This window comes from Anabrus simplex, chromosome 2 (genome assembly GCF_040414725.1).
Source record: "Anabrus simplex isolate iqAnaSimp1 chromosome 2, ASM4041472v1, whole genome shotgun sequence".
NCBI lineage: Eukaryota > Metazoa > Arthropoda > Insecta > Orthoptera > Tettigoniidae > Anabrus > Anabrus simplex.
The window spans coordinates 724,319,763-724,341,529 of NC_090266.1; positions in this window are offsets into that span (position 1 = coordinate 724,319,763).

Below are 21,767 nucleotides of genomic sequence, written 5' to 3' on the forward strand. Positions count from 1 at the left end.
CTATTAAAGTTTATTTGCACACGAATAACCAAGTGTGATGTGAAATATTAGGAACCATTGCAAGACTATCAATATGAGATACGATGCTAACTAAGCCCTTACGACCCTATAGGAGTGTCATTTCCATGAACGTAGTGAACAAACAAATGAATGTACCGTAGTGTAATTACAACCGTGTTTGAGTAGAATCAACAATACTGAACAATACTGAAACACATGTTGGCAGAGGTACGTGGAGACTTATTAATTTCTGAATTAATAAACGTTGTTGTAATGCATATTGTGAACACTGGAAAAATATGTGATCACTGTCGCCATTTCTTTGGCCACAAGTACAAGATGGATGATTAGAAATATGAAACCTATATTTGTAGGCCGGGGTTAAGGAGTGATTAAAACTTAATCATATTATATTGATAATGTGCCGGCGCGTATACGTACCTTTGAAAAACCATGGCTGTATTGGGATGTTGGGCTGTAATTGATAATAATATTTTCCTTTCGCACCTGCAGAAAGTCGCCATAATGTTTGCCAAGCCTGATTAGCGTCTATCTTAATGCGATAAAAGAGATCAGAAAGCGGAATTTTGATTTGTAGTAAGTTTGAAGTATCATGACTTGCCTCCTTTGCTGCAGAATCGGCTTGATCATTACCGAAATGATTAGTATGCCCTTTTATCCAGATCAACATAATATGGACGCCTGACTTCTCAAGTTGATAAAGCAAGTATTTAACCTCGTATAAATATGTATTGTGGGATTGTGAAAAGGACTGTAAAGCCTGGAGAACACTTTATGAATCTGTAAAGATATTTATGTTTCGGAAACCAAGACGTTGGACATATAATAGCGCTTGATAAATCGCATGTAGTTCTGCTGTAAATACCGTAGGCTATAGTTATAATATTCGGTAAAGGATATTTAAAACGTATGTGTGCTTGAGGGTCAAAGGAAGCTGCTCTTAGTCCATTAGGGGATTTTGCCCCATCAGTAAATATATTATAATCTTGTGGGTTTAATGATCCTTTAAATTTTTTGTGAATGGGGTTATTAGATTCTGTTCCGCGGGAAGATTGAGCAGATGGGAAGGAAGAAGGTATAATTATTGACGGTTTGAAAGTGAGAATGTCATAATTGTATGAATACATAATTAAGCGAGGTATTCGTAGGATCGAATCTTGAATATTCTGCATCTCAACATATGCCATGTATATCGCTGGGTATCGTCTATTTGTTGGGGACGCTGCGGGTAATATTAATACAATAATTTCAGTTTATGAATTATCATGGAATTCGATCGAGCTATATGTTTGAGAATAATTTTTTTGCTAGTTTTAACCTACGAATGTGAAGAGGTGGTTCTGTGGCTTCGACTAACAGAGCATTAGTGGGTGTAGTTTTGAGTGCACCAATACTTATACGTAAGGCGGAATATTGTATTCTATCTAATTTTAAAAGAGTTTGTTTAGGTGCTAAGTCAATTATATGTGCACTGTAATCCAATGTAGATCGAATTGTAGCTCGATACAACTGTAAAGCTGAGGAAGGGTCTGCTCCCCAATTACGCCTAGTTACTGTTTTCAGGATGTTAAGGTAACCTTCTGACTTTCGATATAACCGCTGAAGCTGAAAATTCCAATTTAGATTTTGATCCAGACAAATACCTAAATACAGGTGTTGGGGACAAAGGGGATACTATAGCCATCAAAAGTGATAGTACTTTTATCAAACACTCGCTTGGTAGTGAAAACCATAGCTGCACACTTAGGAAGTGAACGATAGAGGCCATGGGAAGTTAGCCACTGAAAAACAAGACACATGACTTGCGATATTGTGTTCCTACAGGTGTCAAGGTTAGTATGGGAAAAATAAATTACATAATCATCGGCAAAAGCTAATATACGTGCATAAGGGGTTACAATAGTTTCTAGTCCTTTCATATATAAAGCGAATAATATTCCACTCAATATGGACCCCTGTGGTAAGCCATGTGATGTTTGACGACTGTCGATTTGATATTGAGCAGATTTTAGTGTTATTGTACGGTTTGTGAACAATTGATGCAAAATAGATATAAAATTAAAGTGAAATCCATGACTAGATAATTTTGCCCATAAAATATGCAGTAAGACTGAATCGTAAGCACCTTTGATGTCCAAGAAAATAGCGGTAGTGGTTTGCTTCCTCCATCTGGCTAACAAAATATCAAGGATCAATATTATGATAGGATCTTGTGTACTGCGTCCTCGCATGAAAGCAAATTGATACTTCGGAAACATGTTATAATACTCCAACGTCCACACAAGTCTTCGAAGTAAAATTTTGCAAAATGTTTTGCGGATGCATGAACCTAAAACTATTCCTCGAAAATTATCTTGCACGCTTGGACGTTTATAGGATTTTAATATTGGAGTTATAAAAAAGTATTCCATTGCGTTGGCACTTGAACGGAATTGAGGATATCATTATAATACTGCATTAATAAAACCTGAGCTTGGGAGGGTAGTAATTTAAGCATGTTATATGTAATGGCATCTGGTCCCGGTGATGAACTATTTACATCGGATATTACTGCTTGAAGTTCATTATAGGTTATTGGTTGTAGCAATGTAGAAAATTGACGAGGATCATGAGCTGACGGGGGTATAAATGGGGGTATTGCCGAAGCCGGGGTGATCGACTGTAGAAATTCTTCTAATACCGTACGAGAAAAAGAATAGTGGGTTTGATATTGGAACGTTCGTGTAATCATACGAATGGCAGGCCATAATTGAGCAGAAGGTAGATGAGGGGTTGAAGAGGAGAGAAATGTTTGCCATGCCTTACGTTTCTTGGAATAAAAAATTAGTTTCGTTTTCGCGATATGCTTATGTAATTGCAGATAATTGTATTGAGTCATGGACTTACGATATAATTTGAATAACAGATTGCGCCGAGATATAAGATTGTGACAGTCTTTATCCCACCATTTGATTGCGGTAACTGGGGGAGGTCTAAATGTCTTGATGGGTCTGCAAGGGTGAAAAGTATTTAAGTAATGGGTCGAAAAGGCAACTAAGGACGGAAAAGTTATGTTGTTACCACGTTCACGTTGCAGGATTTGATTAACGTATTCACGATAAGCTTGGGGATTAAAATTTTTATATGAGCGGACGTTACTTACTGTCTGCAATGCTAATGATGTCGGGCCACATTTACTAAGACCATATGTGATGATGATAGGGAAATGATCGCTAGTGTGAGTATCTGCCAAAATATGCCATGTGGTAACTGGAACCATGTTCGTACGGCAAAGTGTTACATCGACCGCACTAGGTGGGGAACCGGGAGGTGAAATACGAGTCGGAGAGCCGTCGTTTAGAATTAAAAAGTCGTGTCTATTGGACATTAATAATAAATTTAACCCTTTTACTGTATCTGTTGCACTTCCCCATTCGGTATGATGACAACTGAAGTCTCCGACAATGAAGATGTGTTGAAATTGTTCAAATTGAGCAAAACATTGCGCCCATTGTCCTTGGGTGATATATGTTTGCGGAGGACAATATAGATTTAGAAAACAAATATTATTATTAATAAGTCCTACTGGATAAGAGTGCGGTATCAGATATTGAATAGATAACGAGGTATAACTTAAAGACTTTTGAATGCACGTGGCTAACCCGTCATAACCGTTACCATCGTGTCTTATGATCTGATAGCCAAATAATCGAAAATGAGAGTGAGGTTTAAACCATGTTTCTTGTAAAAATATAAGATTAGCCTGAGTCTCTTGTATTAGTAATTGTAATTCATGCCGCTTGGAAATGACACTTCTACTGTTCCATTGTAGTAGTCTGATCATGAACTGATAGTCATGATATGATCCCTTAATTTATAAATTACATTACTAAGTTGGGGTTCTTGACCCAAGAGTTGTTAATACTTATATGCATAATACTTATATGCATTTATAGAAATCCTTCTAGTAATGCTGAAACTTTTTATAATAATATTGAAATTATTTTAGATGACTTACTGAATAAGAACAAAAATGTAATAATCATGGGTGACTTCAGTGTAGATTTTTTAGGGAATAATGGTGGGCGAGATAAGCAAAGTCTAGAAATGTTGTTTTCCTTGTACGGTCTAAAGGCAGTTGTAAATCAACCAACTAGAATATCTGGGGATACAAAGTCAGCAGTAGATCAAGTTGTATTGAATGAGGAAATGTGAAACTATGAAATAGAAGTTTATGATACAGGTTTTTCAGATTATTTTGCTCAAATTGTGCATCTAAATTTTAGGGTAATAGGAAACCATAATTTAAAAAATAACAATGTAATTTACAGGGAAACTAGAATGTGTAACAAAGAAAATATTTCGTATTTTAACCAGTTATTGGCCAAGGAAACTTGGGAGAGTGTGTATAGAAATAACTCAACTAATGAGGCCTTCAGTGAGTTTTTGGGTTTGTTCGATTATTATTATCAAGTGGCAATACCAGTCAAAATGGTAATTGTAAAGAATTATAGGAATGGGTGGATTACAACAGGAATTAGAAATTCAAGTAGACGATTAAGGTTTTTAAGCGAATGTGTGAAAGGGAGTAACACCTAATCTGAATTGAAGGATTATTATAAGAAATATAAAAACATATGTCAAGAAGTTTTGAAGGCTTCCAAAAGATTGCATAATGAGAATGAGCTAAAAAAATTCTAAAAACTGGTCTAAATGTATGTGGAACATTATAAAAAGGGAGAAAGGTACTCTAGTTCCATTAAAAAATAATATTACTCTTACAAATTAAGGGAAAGAAGTCAGTGATCCAGAAGAAGTTGCAGAAATATTTAGTAACTATTTTCTAGAAGCAGTTTTGAGGTTAACGGAAAATTTTCAAACATCAGTGACAAGAACAAACTTGAATACAGTTCACAGGAATGTATCATCCATGTTTCTTACTCCTGTGACTGAGCAAGAGATAGATAAGATAATAAAACAGATGGGTAAAAAGAAGTCTTCTGGTTTAGATGGTTATTCAAACTACCTTATTAAATGTTGTTACCAATACATAATCAGTCCTCTCTGTTATTTGATAAATTTGTCACTAACCACTGGTAAATTTCCAGACAAATTCAAGGTAACCAAAGTTGTTCCGATACATAAAAAGGGTAGTGAAGAAGATGCTGGTAACTATAGGCCTGTCTGCCTCCCCTCTGTATTCTCCAAAATTCTGGAAAGAATTATGTACGATAGACTGTTATCATTCTTCGAGAAGCATATTATATTAGCTGGTTGCCAGAATGGCTTTCGTAAAAATAGATCAACTACCACAGCATTCATTAACTTTATTGAACGGATATATGACACACTAGATGGGAAGGGTGCATGTTTAGGTATTTTCTTGGACTTAACAAAGGCTTTTGATATAATTGACCACAGCTTGCTTTTAGAAAAGTTATACATGTATGGAGTTCGGGGAATGGCCTATGACTGGTTCAAATCATTTTTAGGGGATAGAAGACAGATTGTTGAAATATCATATACCAGTAATGATTTGAGCAAAAATGTAATTAAGAATGTGTATTCCTGTGCCAGAAACATAGATCATGGTGTTCCACAGGGGTCAGTTTTAGGAGCATTATTATTTTTAGTATTTATTAATGATATCGTCCAAATTGTCGATGATATTCAAGGAGTGCAATTAACTTTGTTTGCAGATGATATTACTGTTTTTGTAGCTGATGAAAGTTCTGAAGGGTTAGAATTGAAGGCAGGCAATATAGTGAGTAATATCCTGAGCTGGCTTGAAGATAATAAATTAATTTTAAGTAAACAGAAAACTTCTGTGATTAGATTTCACCATAAGATTAATTTAAATATGGAAATTAGTCCAATATCATTTGGAGAGACCGTAATTGAGTACTCATCATCAACAAAGTTTCTTGGCTTGTGGATGGATGAATCATTAACCTGGGAAAAACATACAGAGTTTATAGGGATACAGCTTAGTAGAGTTTATTTCATGATAATATCTTTGAAAAATAGTTTTAATTTAAAGGCTTGCCAAATTATGTATTTGCATATGTCCATCCCATACTAACCTATGGAATCATTTACTGGAGGAATTCACGATATAGCGAAGTCATCTTTAAGTTACAAAAGAAAATAATTAGAGGAATGGCCGGTGTTGAAAGGAGGACAAGCTGCAAGAAATACTTTCAACTTTATTTTATTTTACCATTGCCTAGCCTTTATATCTTCTATATATGAAGGAGAATGTAAACAGCTACACCATAAACTCTGATGTACATAGGTATAATACTAGAAATAGACACAGTCTGCACATAGAACCACACAAAACTAAGCTATATGAATCAAGTTTGAGTTATGCAGGAGTACATTTATTTAATAAATTACCAGACTACATTAAGCAGATAAAACCATGTTCAAAATTTAAGAAAGAATTATTCAAATTTGTTTCTAACCATTGTTTTTATTCTATTGAGGATTACTTAGCTCTTGAAAATTAACTTATGTATCACTTTTTTTTAAATCTGTGCCTCTTTACCACATTGTATATTTCTCTTTATTTATCATGGCATGTATATTACTGTTTTATCCTTTGTTACTGTAAATATGATTATTGACGTATCCCATATCACTGTATAATCAGTTGGACGAAATACAATACAATACAATACAATACAATACAATTAACGTTACCAGGATGCGTTGTATTTCTTGGTGAAGGTATTCCTTCGTTGGAGTATAATTTTGAGCCTGAGAGACTGAAATATTTCTCTGCCCTCGGTGTTGGGGCGTAGGTTGAGTGTGCAACAGTGATTCGGCTGCTGATGATGCACTCGGTAGCGGAGTTAGCCGCTCTGAAGGTACATTTTCGTTCCGGAGAATGGCTAAATAACCATGTTTGTCATAACCTGGCTCAGGTGCTCAGGGCGGAGATTGCAAAACAACCTGAGTAAACTTACGCTTCCGGGTATTTTCAATCGGAGGTGACCTATTTTCTTGCGATAATGGGGGAAACTGGTTCGGTTGTTGGTCTGGGTAATAAACTGGAAGTGCTACCCGAGCTTTTGCCTCAGGAAATGAAAGGTATTCCGACTCATGAGTTTTTTTAATTTGAACTTGGTATTTATGCTCGGGACAGTCCAGTGATCCCGTGAGATGGTCTTTTTTGCAATAGGCACATTGAATGAATTGTTCAGTACATTCGTTAGTTGCGTGTAACTGTGAACATTTACCACGACGGGAATTTTTTGCTTGATATTGCTTTACGGTGTGGCCATATCGTTGACATTTTCTGCAACGAATAGGTGAAAAAATGAAGGGTTCTACATCCGTATATACTTTGTACAGAGCCACCTGTTGAGCAAGCGTCTGTGAACGAAAAATAATCTTAATAGAGCCGGTAGGAAGATAAGTTGTTACACCGTCCTGTACGACTCTTCGATTAAGCCTCTGAACGGACTTAACGGGTACTACAGTATCTAGATGGTTGAAGATTTCCTCATGTGAAAAGTCTTTATCAACACCACGTATTATTCCCACTCGTAATACTTGTGATGAGGGAATATACGCCTTGATTTTTAATGCTTCTAATATAGAGTTACGCGAAAAAGCATTAGCTTGCATGCCAGTATGAAAGGTCACTTGTATCCTGTTTCTGACCTTGCGTTGAATTGATTGGACGTTTAAGTCCTGTTCATAAAAACGGCGTCCGAGGGCCATGGGGCGGAACTTACCGACATTCTTATCTACAGTGGATTCTACGAAAACTATATATGGAGCATGGTGGAATTTATTATAACACTCAGGTGCAGTAACCACTTGCTGTACTGTTGATTGTTGATCGGGCTGGCCTTCAGTAGAACGAAGTTGAGTTCCTATATCTGGACTTCGCTGATCACTATTGATTGAATTGGGTAGCGGAGGTTGCTCTGAATCAGAAGTTTTATAAGAGATGGAATCCTCCTCCATTTGAACTTCAATTTCACTCTCTACTAATATCTTATCACCTGTCACTGTCAATGGCCCTCCACTGGAGGCATCCATGGCCTCCCGTCCACTCTCCACACACACACAAAAAGAAAACTAGTCACCAACGCCGTACACGAATAAGACTCACTCACGAGCTATCGTACCGCACGGCGAACAAACACGAACTACACCCAGTTTTAATACAATTAACGTATTCATGGATAATTTAAAACTTTCCTTTCTTTCGACCTGATTTTGACAATCGATCGAAAGCATTCGACTTATGTAGAACCTCTGTTACACCGATATTTGTTCGTTTTGATTGACAGTGCAGCGAGCACACTGCATAATGCGCTATTGTGCTGAAGATTATACGCATGCGAAAAGCAGATGACGTCATGGTTTATGCACTGATATTCCCATTAGCGAGGAGCACGGCAAGGTACGTACCTTGCCGTCTAGAGCAACCCTCAAACCAGTGGCAGTATTACAGTTGACCACAAGGGTCCGCCACCTCCCTTATTACGGTTAGCCACAGACTCGCAGGAGCTACTATTGCATTACATTACCGGCAGATTTCGCTAGTAATTCTGAATAGACATTTTCTAACTCGTTGTGAACAGGTGTTCGTAATCCCGGGAAGAAGTTTGCTTTACCTTGTGATTGGAAAATCTTTTCAAGTGAAATTTATTTGAGTTTTGTGTTTTGCTTCTGTGTTTGTATGGTTTGTAACCATCGTATTCTTTGTGTAAGAGGAAATGAATTCAGTTCAGGTAATTTTAACCTGTTAAATATTAACCTATCAGGATAAGTTAAAAATTAAAAAGGCTTGGAGCGGACAGACCAGATTTGATTATCGAAAAAGTTACAAAAATTGACAAACGCGAGTATAGGCGTAAGTTTAAGAGAGAGAAGTGTACGAAACACGCAAGTGGCCCCGTGGATGTTGATCTAGGAATGCGCCTTTTTGTTTCCCCTGTTCATTGTTCAACAAAGAAAGAAGTGTATGGAATTCAGCTGGGTGCACAGACCTTGCTCATTTGAGTGCAAAAATAAATTAACATGAAAGTTCTCATGCACACAAAAACGCCTGAATCCCCTATGCTAGTGTTGTCTATAATTTCCAAGACGAGAATAATTAACATGTGATACAATAGAACCCTGATTAACTGAGATAATGTGGAGACTATTGGGATCAATTCGGAAACAATTATTTTAAAAAATTGACCGGTAAATGCGGTACACATTATTTCTATGCTTCTCATCATACCCAGGTGAACTTTGTGCTATTTAAAAACCAAGAATAGTGCTCGCATCCTTCAATGTTCGCAGTGCATTAAAGTTATTATGAATTTTACTTTTGTTCTACACTAACACAGCCGGCCCCGTGGTACGGGAGTAGCGCGCCTGCCTCTTACCCGGATGCCCCGGGATCAATTCCCGGCCAGATCAGGGATTTTTACCTGGATCTGAGGGCTGGTTCGAGGTCCACTCAGCCTACGTGATTACAATTGAGGAGCTATCTGAAGGTGAGATGGCGGCCCCGGTCTAGAAAGCCAAGAATAACGGCCGAGAGGATTCGTCGTGCCGACCACACGACACACCATAATATGCAGGCCATCGGGCTGACCAGCGGTAGCTTGGTAGGCCATGGGGTTTCGTTTTATTCTATACTAACACCCAGGTGAAATTCGTGCTATTTAAAAACCAAGAATAGTGCTCGCATACTTCAATATTCGCATTGTAGTAAAGTTATTATGAATTTTACATTTGTTCTACACTAACAGATTAGTCTAGTATCAAATTTATCCTCGGTTCCCGGGGTTCTACCATATCATTTTTGAAAAAGGAACTGTACAAGGAACTTTTAGTGAAATGATTTATGTTACTTTTTTGCTGATTTGTGACATGAACAAAAATGTTTTTGTGAACCCCCTAAAAATTTTGTCACGAGCCGCCACTGAGTAGAGTGCTTTTTCCAATCAAAGCGGAACAAATAAACTGTGTTTATGTACACATGGTCAGAGTATGACAGGAACAAGGGTGCAAAAGAAATTTCCTCTGCAGTGTATCATAGGCTCTCTAGAATGTCACAATATTTAAGACATTGTACAACTGTTGAGATCCATAATTGTAAACGAGGAGAAGTGTTTTCTGGGCAGGCATTATTGGCGAGTACTCAATAGTATTAATAATAATAATAATAATAATAATAATAATAATAATAATAATAATATAATAATAATAAAATGCAAAGTCACCTCCGTACAGGCCATGAAGTCCCTGCGAGGGGTGGAATGTAAAGGCTTCTACTATCCCTAACCTCGGCACTTGATTGGGTAGAGACCTTAGCTCTACGCCCGGCCGCCTTTGCCCCCAGGAAATAACCTGGTACAGAGTGAACCTCAGGGCCATGTGCACCTCCAGAAATGGAAATCTCATTTCTTTAATTTAAAATTTCCTGACGGGGATTCGAACACACGTCCTTCTGGGCAAACCGAGCACGCCTTTACCGCCTCGGCCAGGCATCCTTCTATACAAACCCGTTATTAATTTTAATTTTGCAAACATGTATAATATAATTAGAAAGAATGCCTTCCCAAAGCTTACATGCAACGCATATCAAACTAACTGTACTGTAATTTTCAGCTTTATGTCTATCACCCTGTCCTTTATACACAGGGGCTACTATAGCAACTCTCCATTCATTCAGTATTGCTCCTTCATGCAAACAATAATCAAGTAAGTACTTCAGAAATGGTACTACTGTATATCCCCACCCATCGTCTTTGTAGTATATCCCACGAAACCTAATCAATTCTAGCTGCTTTTCTAGTTTTAAACTTTTGTATCTTACTCTAAATGTTATTGTTGGCATAGGTAAATTTTAATACTTCTTTAGTGTTAGTCACCTCCTCTATCTGGACATTATCCTTGTAACCAATAATATTTTCGTGCTGCTGACTGAATACTGCTGCCTTTTGAAGATCCTCACATACACACTCCCCTTGTTCATTAATGATTCCTGGAATGTCCTTCTTGGAACCTGTTTCTGCCTTAAAGTACCGGTATATACTCTTCCATTTTTCACTCAAGTTTGTATGACCGCTAATTATGCTTGCCATCATGTTATCCTTAGCTGACTTCTTCGCTAGATTCAATTTCCTAGTAAGTTCTTTCAATTTCTACTTACTTCTACAGCCGTTCCTTACTCTATTTCTTTCCAATCTGCACCTCCCTCTTAGTCTCTTTACTTCTCTGTTATAATATATTGGATCTTTACCATTCCTTACCACCTTTAAAGGTACAAACCTATTTTCATATTCCTCAACAATTGCTTTAAACCCATCCCAGAGTCTGTTTACATTTTTATTTCCGTTTTCCACCGATCATAGTTACCTTTTAAAACTTCCCCATGCCTGTTTTATCACCCATATGGTACTGCCTAATATTCCTAATTTTAATACCTCACTTTCTTTCATATTTATTTTTAACTACGAGAAGAAAAGCTTCTTGATCACTAATACCATCTATTACTTCGGTTTCTCTATAGAGCTCATCTCGTTTTACCAGCACCACATCCTGAACATTCTTCCCTCTAGTTGGTTCCATCACTTTCTGAATAAGCTGCCCTTCCCATATTAACCTATTTACTTCCTGTCGTGCGCATTACCTTCCCAACTGTCATTTGGTAAATTGATATCACATTCCTTTCCACACCATTTCCCACATAGTTGATTATAATATTATATTATAATTATCTTATCAAATAAATCTGAATCATCGTCAGTGCTACTCTTTCCCGGTCCTTATACTCCAAAGACATCAATTCGCCTATTATCTTTAGAGATGAGCCTTACACATAGAATTTCATGTTTGTCATCTTCACTGTTTTCGTAGTTTACAAGTTCTTCTTTCACAAGAACGAATACTCTACCTCCTACTATTCCTATCCTATCTCTACAATACACACTCCAGTTCTGTGATAATATTTCTGCATCCATTATATCGTTTCTCAACTATGATTCAACTCCTATTACAATATCGGGAAAGTATATATCTGTTAAATTACTTAATTCTATTCCTTTCTTTACAATACTTCTACAGTTGAGCACTAACATTTTTATGTCATCCCTACTTGATTTCCAGTTCCCTGAACCCTTATCACTGCTCTCTAGGCCACGCCGTGTCCCTGAATGTCACTTCCAGTTTTCCACATACCCACTCCATATTCTCATTTAAATCCCTAATCATCTTTCAGTCAGTATCCCTCCTGTGTAGTATTCCACTAATAACAATCTTGGCTTCCTTAAACTTCACCCGTGCTGCATTTAACAGACGGCGCACATCCCCAACTATGTTGGTACTTATACCTGATTGTCCTTCGCTGTTAGTACCAAAGTGAAACACTACCGCCTTCTTCTTTCCCTCATCTTTCTCTCTTCTACTTTCCTCAACATCTGCCTCAATCTAACTCCTGGATAACACCCTACCCTAATTCCCTTTCTTCCACGCACTTTCCCCACATGTCTAACAATGTAATTCCCCATTACCAGAGCATCAAACCTACCCACCTCAATTGATCCTCTCCCCTCCTGGTCAGTCCTATCTTTCCTGACAGCTGAAGAAGTTATTTACTCCTCCCTTTTCTCCCTCCCATGACCCTCTTCCACCTGTCTTTACCTATCAAATACTCCATATCTCCCTTTCCTACCTTTTCCCTTCCTCCTACTTCCACCCTTCTCAGCAAGAGTTCCCTGTTCCTCATCTTCCCTCGGTTGTTCTACCTATAGTGACACATACCGATTTTTCACCGACAACTCCTGAATTCTGATCCTGAATAGAGCCCTTAGCCTGCAATCTCCTTCTCCTTAAAACATTAGACCACCTGTCTTCTACAATTCCTCCCTTTCCTTTCCATCTCTCTTTTACACCTACTGTATCCTGTACATTGTTTGAGGGAGGCCTACTTTCCTAATTATCCTAATTATCTCCCTCAAACTCTCCAACTCCTCCCTCATACTCCTTAATACCTGGCCACACCCACAGTTCCTACGATGGAACCACTACCTTGCTATCTTCTATAAGACAGCCTATTTCCCCTTTCGGCCCCTTCGTATGCCTACCGCGCGTACATGGGGTTTCACTCCATCCTAAATTATTAAGGTCTATGAATCCTATATTCCTGCCATCATTTCCTACGCCTCACTTGCATGGACTTCTGACAATATATACAATTGCTCAAACTTGACAGACATGCTCTTCGAATAGCTCACCACCTCCCATTCGATATCCCTTCGTCAAATTTCACACCTCTCCACTCATTCCCTACCATCCTCGTCAAATATCTCACCCAAGGTACTTTTCATAACAACCCACTTATCACCGAATTAACTTACTCTTTCTCCCCCAGCCACCGCCATAATAAATATCGCCCGTACTCCTGCCATTTCTCATTTTTTCCTCTCCCCATCACTTAGCTTCCTCTTTTCCACCACTGTCACTTTGTAATGTATTTGTAATTTGGTTTTTCTTCCCAACTCAATAGTACAACTTGATGTTCCTGGCCACAGTGCTGCATTCCACTCCTGCAGCTACTGCCGCCTATTCTTAATCCATTTAGGAATATGACGTAAATTACTTTGTTAATATATTCATATTTCTTTATTTGTTATTGTTGTTACTACTACTATTATTATTCTTCAGTTTTTATATTTATCAGTATTGTACGTTAAGTTTCACTCGATTTCATATTCTTTTAATTATATACTTGTCTGTCTCCAGTGTCGTCATGTGACACAGATACCTTTCATTTAATTTCTGATTATCCTTCGGTGCCGTGTAATTCGGTGATCGTCGTGAATTGTCTCATGACAAAAAATTTATTTTTTCACACGGTACCAGTGCTCTCAGTTTTCTACGTGTCACATTTTTTCTATAACTTTGGGCATAATATGACAGCCGTGTTCTACGTTTACGTTACATTGTTTTAAGTTTCTCGTAATACTTCGGTTTTGTTGTTATATAAGTGCTCCGGTCGATGAACGATATATATGCAACCTACCTTACACTTGTTAAGCAAATGTGTTTACATGGCCGTCACAAGTTCAAGGGCTTTCACCTCAAGAACAAAACAAGCTGTTTGTGTCTTGCATTCTTCTTGTGTCTTCTATTGAATTCAATAAACGGGGTATTTGTGGGGGTTCTTCCTGAGCGGGTAGTTTTGCGGGCTTCTCCTTGGACGGAATTGAAGAGCAATACCGAAGTCCTCAGAGAGATAAGAGAAGAATGGAGTCTGATTACCGAAAGTGAAAAACGGAAAATAAAATTTATTGGTCACATTCTGCGGCATGAGGATTTCCTTTGTAATATCATTGAAGGAAAAATTGCTGGAAAAAGAGGAAGAGGACGACCCAGAGTGTCTTACTTCAAGAACCTGCTTCTGAGGATGAAGTGCAAGACCTACGCTGAGTTGAAAAGACTGGCTCAAGATAGACAACTGTGGCGGTAGCGAATATGATGAATATGATGATGATGATGACTCTTTGGGATCCGGCTTGTTGTCACGATGCCTTTGTCCCAAACATGCATATTCCTTTCTTTCCAAGTACGTACGAGACATAAGACTCCTTCATATATCTCTTCAATTACTTACATTCACTTGTCATGGCCTAAGAGCTACAGAGTATAGCTGATGGCCCACCCATTCCTCGTATGACGAGTGAGGGAATGAAATGGCGTCGGTTGATGCTGAGTGGGTCTCGGCCCATAAGTGGCCACGGCTGGTCCGTGGTCCAACAGCTCTGCACTCTGACCGGCTAACCGAGCAGAGGAGGGTTGGCCACGGCTCTACCGTGACTCTACGCCTCTGCATTCGAGAGACGGGACAGGGATGGACCTCACAGCTGATCCCAACCGTTGGCTGTCCTGAGAATGGTTTTCCGTGGTTTTCCATTCTCCTGCACTAAGGCGAATGCCGGGACAGTTCCCAGTATAGTTCACGACTGATGTGCCCCTCACTTTACCCGAGCATCTCCTTCACAGTAACAAATCTCTCGGCCTGAGAAATGGCGTCCCGTCTAAGAGCTCCGCCTGTCCCGGCATGGGAGGATGAAAATATTTTAGTAGTAGTAGTAGTAGTATGTGTAAAAGCAGTAGAGGCAAAAAAGAACGTTGAAAGTTTGCAACCTATGACGCTGGGGCGCCTTTTCTATGAAAAATAAAACCAGATGTGAAAGATTCATAGGAAAGGACGAAAGAGAATTCAGGCCACCTTTCACAGTAAAAAAGCTGCTAATGATTTTCTGTCTCACCTAATACTAACTGAAAAATAGTTAAAAGCTTTTATTCCTTCCTCCGGAGTGAATAGAATCGGGGTCATTCGAGGTGTTCATTCTTCTCTTACTGAATCAGAAATACTGCAGTATATTGAGTCCCATTTCGCTGTCATTAATGTTAAACGATTGAATGGAAAGTTTCCACCAACGATCAAGTAGATTATGTCCCTACAGGTTCAGTCAAGATCATTTTTCAAAGTAAACAACTACGGTACAAAAAAGTGCCTATATTTAATGTAATTTTGGAAGTTGAGGCCTTTGTGTTTCCGCCACTATTATGTAAGAGATGTCAACGTTATGGCCACGCTGTTAGATATTGCAGAGCTCATGAACCACGTTGCGCAAAATGTGCTTTACCTCGTGATACAATAGATTGTTTTCAACAACTTTTCAAATGCATACACTGTGCGGATAATCATCCGTCTGGGGCAGAAAGATGTTCGGAACACAAAAAGCAAAAAGATATTAAAAAATAATGAGTACTGAAAACAAATCATTCTCAGAAATACTTCAGTCGGATGTCGTTTACAGCTTTCCGATTTAAAGATGTTTTTAAGATACTGAAACGAGTCAGCAAATATTGTATTTCCCTGAATATATTAAAAACATGTTGACCGATTTAGGGATAAAAATAGGAATGAGAGGAATATAGGTTCTCGCGTCAATTCAGGCACTTTTAGGAACTATAGAACCATCTTTTCTAACCCTACATGAAACGTGTAAACAAAACTTCATTTTAAGTTCTGTCTCCAAGAACAAAATAGGCTTCTCCCTAAAATCCAAGGTCTAGTGATTACATCACTCCATATAGGATTGGCATGAGGAAGGGCATCCGGCCGTAAAATAGGGCCAAATTCACATGTGCGACACAGCTCGCACCCGCGACCCCACAGATCTGGGAAAAGCAGTAGAAAAAAAGGAAGTATTTTTGTTGTTTGTATTTTGTTTTAATTTTCTTCAGGTAATGAATCTAAGATAACAATACTTGACAACAAAATGTTAAACCTAATGTGATGTGTACAGTCATATTTTACAATATTGTAATTAAATTACAATGTTCTTCTCGACGAAAGCGAGATTTCTATAGCTGAAAAAGTTCAGAGTTATTGCAGCCCAAAACAGCACAAATCTTACCAAACAAGGTTCAGTTCTTGTATGATTGTAATTCCAAAAATGTTGCCACCGGATGAATTACATTTTCACGGAAATCTTCTTAACGCAAATCCAAGATCAAAATTCCACACTACATAAGCTGATCGGCATTTCTTCTTCTTCGTGATATTTGGTTGGGCTCGGTATTTAATTAATACCCAGTTCCAATACTTTGTGAATGAAACACTTCACAACACTCTTAACCACATCTCACAGTTTTTAAAACTGGTAAAACTGTAAACTTCTTGGTTATTACTATGTAGGGATCGTACCTTAGTATGTGGAATTAATGCAACTATTCAGAAAGTACTTTACCACAATGATCCCTAGCAAGAGGGAAAATCTACATCGTGTGGGTATAAGGGGAATAGACCTAGGAGTAAGCACGTGGACACAAGGTACCAAATTGCTAAATCAACAGAAGCACCAGCGTGGGCAATTCCCGAAGAGAGAGGGGGATATACCGTTCAACCAGTACCTGCACCGCGTTCCACTAAACTACTTCTAAGTAATAAGGTTGGTACTATATCCTCACGCCGAAGTGACTACTAAAGGAGATAGTGTTGAGGAGGGGATAACACAAATCAGAGGGTTGTGATGTAGATATTGTTCAATGTGTTTGTGAAAGTACCAAGAACGTGTGTCATTACGAACGACGTGTTACCCTAATCCTTACCTACTGAATTTTGATCTTGCTAACAAAAGAAAAACGCACTATAACACGTGGGATAGAGCCAACAAATGACAGTAGCTGTGCGAACAAGGGTCTCAATATCTGTAGTAGCTGTATATCACACAAAATAGAAACAAATCTTAAATAGGCCTAGTAGACAAATGAGAAGTAAGACTTACCGGTATTTAAATTACGATATTTATGAAAACGTTAACCGGATGGATTTACTTATAGTATGATTTGCGTATCATCTAGAAATCTGTTTAATATGTATATTACCTCCGATGTCGGGTTGTAAACAAGAAAATCAACACTGGTTGGCAGCGGTAGTCGTAAACGTATTAGACTTGTAAGTAACCGAGTTCGAGCCTGAATATTTAACTGACACTGTAGAATGAGGTGATTTGCATCCGCCTCATTTTAACTACACTGACATATCGGTTGGTTGACAATGTTGAAACGTAGCCTAATAATATTCATTATATGGCGCCGTGTGTATGTTGTTCGTTGATACCAGTGTTTGATTGGCAGGGAGGGTTGGATTCTGTGATATAATTTCCCTTTTATACTATAAGTTTCATTCCAGAACTGTTGCCATGTTGATTTTTGATGTTTCCTTAGTATTGGAATTACATCAGTTACTGGAGTCATAAATGTCATTGTAGGGGTGTTGAGCATTGATGCTTCTTTGGCAGCTTTATCCGCTTTTTCATTAGCGGGAATTTTTTTATGCGCCAGAATCCATATCATCGTAATCTGTATACCATCATTATGTAAGTCATATAGTAGCTGCTTAACATTATAAACATGCCAGTTAAGCGTGAATTTAGAGGACTGGATATATTGTAACGCTGATAGGGAATCTTTGAAAATATTGGCATTTGGAATTGATTCATTTCTTATATACAGTAGTGTTTGTCTTATCGCTATAATTTCTGCTGTGAATATAGAGAAATATGGGTGAAGTTTATATAGTTCAATGTGTTGTATTCGTTCATAATAAAACGCTGCGCCTACTCCATAGATTCATCGGTATAGAAATTATGTCCAATATTAGGGTATGATAAACGAAGTTTTTTCGATGTTGATGAAAACGTAGAGATTTTAAACTGTAGTAATGCAAAACTAGTAGATGTAGCTTTTATAGTATCTGGGTAGTATTGGACAACGTCATACTATACTGTATAATGGGGGAGTTTAGTGCTCCTTTAGATATTGGTTTTTAGTGTCGAATCGTGTTGGAATACACTTATTAGAGCAGGGGTTCTTTTATCTCTTATACGAATTGTATCGTTCATATAGTAGTTGGAGTTTCGGTACAAAAGGGTTAGAAACTGTTATTAAACGTCGTAGTAGGTACTTGGAAGCAAGGTATTGTCTGCGAATGTGGAGTGGTGTCTCTCCCGTTTTCACTTGCAAATTATTCGTCGGTGTAGATTGTAATGCCCCAAAGTAAGTACGTAATGCTTGGTGTTGTATAGTATTTAGCTTATTCTGCGTTGAGGGATTAGCGATATCAATGATATGTACGCAATAATCTAATCTTGACCGAATTGTAGCGCTGTACACTGACTGGCTGTTGTAGGGTCTTCCCCCCATGATCGTCTCGTTATAGCTTTGAACAGTTTTATATAATTAGCAGCCTATTTCGGAGATAGTTGACATGTCTAGAAAAAATTAGTTTGTTATCTAGGATGATACCTAGATATTAATGATGTGAATTTATAGGTATCTCATAGGAAGCCACTGTTAGTGGTTCAGTGTTGTAGATCCGTTTCTGCGTAAAAATGAGTGCTGAACACTTAGGTGGAGATAAGGATAAACCATGGGCACTTGGCCAGTTCTGTACGTCAAGCATTACTTTAGTAATAGTATAACGTGCACTATCAATATATCTCTCTGATGTGTAAATGACTTTATCATCCGCATAGAGTAAGATACGGGCATGTAGTAGTATTATCTGCGCACTTTCTATCGATAGATTTGTGTACGGGTTTGAGGAGTAAGGAGGGTTCCAGTAGTACTGCCAACTAAATGGAAATGAAATCTGAATTGAATCGATAATATGATCGATAGATATTAATTTTGCTAACCCTTTGTTATCATAAGCCAACAACTATGCCACACACACATTATGTAACATTATATAACATTTCTCGATGCGAAACTTATTCCTAGAGTGAATTCTAATGTATGGCCTTGCTGTGTAAATAACAACAGTACTAGTACGTAAAGTGTACGCCAGATGTCGTACAGCGATGCATAAGCGATTCATAGTTTGTGTTTCAAAGGTTGCCAGTACGAATCTCGAAGATTTCCTAGGTCGACCAATTCAGCACTAGGGTGTTAATCTATCCAGAAAACGTGCGCAGACAATACAAGTTGTTCGAGGTTTGAGAGATACAAGGCAAATAATATGCCACTAACAATATCGCCCTGTGGAATTCCATCCGTAGCCTGACGTGAAAGAGGTGGAGAATCGGAGTGTGTTATTATGAGCGTTCTATATGTAAGGAAGTTTCGGAGTAGTGTGATGAACGAAATAGGAATGCCTTTGCATGATAATGAGGCCCACAACATATGTAATCGGACGGAATTAAACGCCCCCCGTATATCCAGAAAATTGCAATTGTGTGGTATTTGCGTGTTTTAGCAAGCAATATGTCAGTTAGTAGGATATTAATGCCATCATGTGAACTGCGACCTTTAAATATGCATATTGGTATTTGGGAACTAATTCATGGTATTCTAAGTGCCGTAAAAACGTTGTAGTATTATTTTTTTAAATGTTTTGCGTATACAAGATGCTAATACTATTCCTCGAATATTCTTGTGATCATTCAACAGTAGATGTGGTTTGGGAATAGGTATTAAGAAAAATTTATTCCAGTCGTCTGGAGGAGTAGAGCTTTGTAGGACTTGGTTGAAGTGATTAACAAGTTCTTGTAAGACCTCATTGGGGAGGGCTTTTATCATCGTGTAATTAATGTAATCCGGACCAGGTGTGGATGTTGTACATTTTTGTAACGTAGCTGTAAGTTCAAGTAGGGTGATGTTCCGTAGCAATACCGATGATGATCGAGTAAAATCGTTGCATTGAGGGATAAACTGAGGGACCACCGTATTCGGAGTTAATGAGTAAAGGAATTGTTCCAATATGTCGGGTTGAATTAAAGGTCTAGTAATTTGTGTGGAGACACGCGTCGGAGCTCTGACCGCGTTTCACAAACTTGCTACTGATATATATTTATTGAAAGAATTGATAAATGTTTGCCAAGCTTTGCGTCTTTTTTGGTGGAATATGCGGCGTAGTGTAGCAGTATGGTGTTTCAGCCGAATATAATTCGCTAAGGTTAATGTTTTCCGATATATTTTAAAAAGGCGTGTCCATTTAAGAATTAAGTGGTGACATTCATTATCCCACCATCCGAGGCCACCAATATTGTGGGACAGTGCGTTAGATATTGGTTTAAATGGGTGATAACATTCCAGATATTGATATATCATTTGATAGAGAGTATTATAATTAAACTCATCGGCAGTATGTGTCTCAATCTGTTTGAGTCTAAATATCTTGAACGCCTCAGGATCAAACTTACGTAAGGAGCGTGTTGTACTCGTTACTTTATGGGACCGTGGGGGGTTGCACTATTAATCCGGAACCATGAGTGATAAATATTGGAAAGTGATCACTGCTATGGATATCACTTAAAGTACGCTAGGTAGTTGTGGATGCTATATTATAACATAATGAAATATGCACTGCACTGGGTAGTGCTCCAGGGGGGCTTAGTCTAGTCGGTGACCCATCATTGAGTATGACTAGGTTACTTTGCTGTAGTGCATTCAAGAAGTTAGTTCCCCTAGGTGTATCAACTTGGGAACCCCATTGAGTATGGTGAATATTCATGTCCTCTAAAATAAGTAGCTGGCTGGTATCGGAGAATTGTTGAAAAAATTGTTGCCATTGCATATATGATATATATTGTCCATGTGGATGAAATAGCTGATATGTGAATGATTGATGTATGAGAAATGCTACTCCATCATACCCCTGGTCGTCTTTGCGTTCAATTTGGAAAGAAGGTTTAGAAAGAACATTATCGGGCGCAAGCCAAGTTTCTTGTAGGACTACTATAGCCGGTGTTGTTTCTTTTATCAAGATTCGCAATTCATGATATTTATTCCGAATACTTCTAGCATTCCATTGAATTTTTTTTATTGTCTTGATTAAATAGGAGCTGGAGGCTGTCGCAGAATTGTCCAATCATGTCTAACATATTGGGTTGATCCTTAAGTAAGGGTGGTAGTAGCAACATGAGCGTATGTAGACAATGTAGGACTTGGTCCTTTTGCGTATGACGTTGAGCGGGCAAAACAGTTTGTTGTGATAAGTGTTGTCTCGACGTAGATGGGAGCGGCTGAGGATGTGAAGGGGGGTTTTGCTGAGACTGCATTTGTACGTGCCGAGGAAGTTGATAGTGTTGCAGAATTTGCATATGTCCCATTCGATCATAACCTGGAGTTGGTTTGGGTGGCAAATCTTGAACAATAACCTGTGTAAACTTCCGCTTACGCGGAGCTTTAACAATAGTTGGAGACGCATGAGTATGTAGGGGGGAAAA